Source organism: Sinocyclocheilus rhinocerous, unplaced genomic scaffold, assembly GCF_001515625.1.
Source record: "Sinocyclocheilus rhinocerous isolate Xijiao unplaced genomic scaffold, SAMN03320098_v1.1 scaffold1830, whole genome shotgun sequence".
NCBI classification, from domain to species: Eukaryota; Metazoa; Chordata; class Actinopteri; order Cypriniformes; family Cyprinidae; genus Sinocyclocheilus; species Sinocyclocheilus rhinocerous.
Window position 1 is genome coordinate 367,892 of NW_015650704.1, and position 2,411 is coordinate 370,302.

A 2,411-nucleotide genomic window follows, 5' to 3' on the forward strand; every position below is an offset into this window, starting at 1 on the left:
GTCTTTGCAAACAGATCTTCTTTATGCACCAACAGCTTGTAACACTCCAAAGAGAAAGGAAAAATTGAAATCGCATCATATGACACCTTTAAAATATACTGCAAAACATTCTAATATATAATTATAAATATTATAACAAATAAAAAAGTTATAGTATAAAACAAAAAAATATATAAAAATAATTAGGAAGAGTTCAAAATATAATATGAAACATTACAAAAATTTAGAAAATTATAAAAATTTAAAAGTTTTGTTTTATAGCTCTATAATCTAACTTGTGAATCAACGCTGTACTGTTTAATGTTTTGATTTTTGTACTGGAAAATGACAACAACAAGAGGAGCATCATTTATTTGAGAGCATTAAACGTCAAACAGAAGGCGTGTCGCCCGGCCTGAGGGCGGAGCCTCTAATCGTGATTGACAGCTCTCCGTCCGGACAGGCGGGATTAAAGCAATCAATCACATAAAGCCGTGAGGTAAAAACTACAGGAACATGAATTCAATTGAGCGAGAGAGACACAGAAAGAGCTGAAGAAATATTGAAGGCCATTAGCGCCGGAGAGCAGAGAACACGCGAGGATTCAGATGCGGCCGTGCCATAAATTCATATCAAATGACTGTTGAAGGGCTGCGTGTGAAAACACGGCCGCGGTCAAGGACGACTCTACCGTCAAACACACGCTTCAGTTTCAGCTCCATCCATCCTTCACTCACTCACACACACACACACACACAAACACACACACGTATGTTTCTGTGAATTGTGGGGACTTTCCATAAACTTCTATTACTTTTATACTGACCAAACGATATTTTCTATCCTCTAACCAAGTTCAGTTTTATTTCTAGTGCATGTTTAAGCATGGAACAAGACCGACCTAAGTGCTGCACAACAAATAATAAAATACAATAAAAAGAGAAAAAAACGTAGACAAGAATAAAATCATACAAAGCAAACATAGCTACATATTAAAAGCCAAAGAGAAAAGATGGGTTTTAAGATATGACTCAGATAAGGTGGAAGCCGTTCTAATGTGAACTGGTAAGTTGTTCCACAGAGTGGGAACAGTCACTTCAAAGGCTCTAGATCCCCTGGTCTTTAAGCAGGTTCTTAGGATCCGGAGGAGAAATTTGCCCTCCGATCTTAATCCCCTTGCTGGAATGTAAGGGTGGAGTAAATCAGACAAATAAGGAGGAGCTAGGTTAGTTAGTGATTTGTAGACAAGTAGCAAGATTTTAAACTCAATTCGATAGTGAACTGGTAGCCAATGCTATGATCTCGAGAGGGGAGTAACATGATCAAACTTTTTACATCCCTTCAGGAATTTAGCTGCTGCATTTTGGACTACTTGTAGCTGAGAGATTTGGGACCTTGATATACCAAAATAGAGGGAGTTGCAATAATCCAGTCGAGACTTACTAAAGGCGTGGATAGCAACCTCTAGAGATCTTTCAGAAAGAAATGACTTGATTTTAGAAAGAGAGCGAAGATGAAAGAAGCTAGAACATACAACAGCACTAATTTGTTTATCAAATTTCAAGCATTTATCAAACTCCACACCCAGATTCCGAACTTGGGGAGAAATTAAGGAATTTAGGGTCTCGAGGTTCAGTTGATTACTTGCCCTGTGTTCAGAGGGGCTGAAGAAGATAACTTCTGTTTTATCTGTGTTCAAGAAGAGAAAACCTTTAGAGAGCCAAGATTTGACATCATCAAGACATGCTAATAGAGTATCAACGGCATATTTTGTATTCTTAGTCATAGGCCAATAATTTTGCATATCATCGGCATAACAGTGGAAGGAAACGCCATGTTTCCTAAAAATAGAGCCCAGAGGAAGAAGATGAAGAGAGAAGAGTGCAGGAGCTAAGATAGAACCCTGAGGAACCCCGCAGGTTAAGTTGCCTGGGGATTAGATAAAGCTTCTGATTTTTAAAGAGAAACTCCTATATTGGTTAAAAAAGATTTAAACCAGTTTAAGACCCCCCCCCTCAGACCAACACAAGATGCCAAACGAGAAATAAGAATCTCGTGAACTTGAACTTGAAATACATAAATGATGTTTGTCTTATTTAACATATTTAACTATTGCAGGTTTGTATAATAAAAAAAAGAGTTTGCATTCCGCTGTTTTTATTGATTTTGAGGAATACTGAATCTGTTTTTGTGCAGGTGAGATGAGTGAATACATGTTCATATTTAGTCTAGAACTACAGTAAGATCATGTTCACACACAACGCTCTGCACTTACTCCTGATTTCTGTCACCATGGCAACACCAGAGCTGTCACTCAATACATGGAAACAAAGTAACTGGCGTTAATTATTTGAAAAAGTAACTCAGATATTTCCTTCTAATTTCAAAAGTAATGCGTTACTTTACTAGTTACTTGAAAAGTAATCTGATTA

General features: G+C 37.2%; 1 protein-coding gene across 1 annotated transcript in view; it reads right to left on the reverse strand.

Annotated features, from left to right (window-relative positions):
- Positions 1 to 2,411, reverse strand: part of LOC107712392 (receptor-type tyrosine-protein phosphatase mu) — a 251,734-nt gene that overhangs the window by 134,018 nt on the left and 115,305 nt on the right. The gene's annotated exons all lie outside the window — the stretch shown is intronic.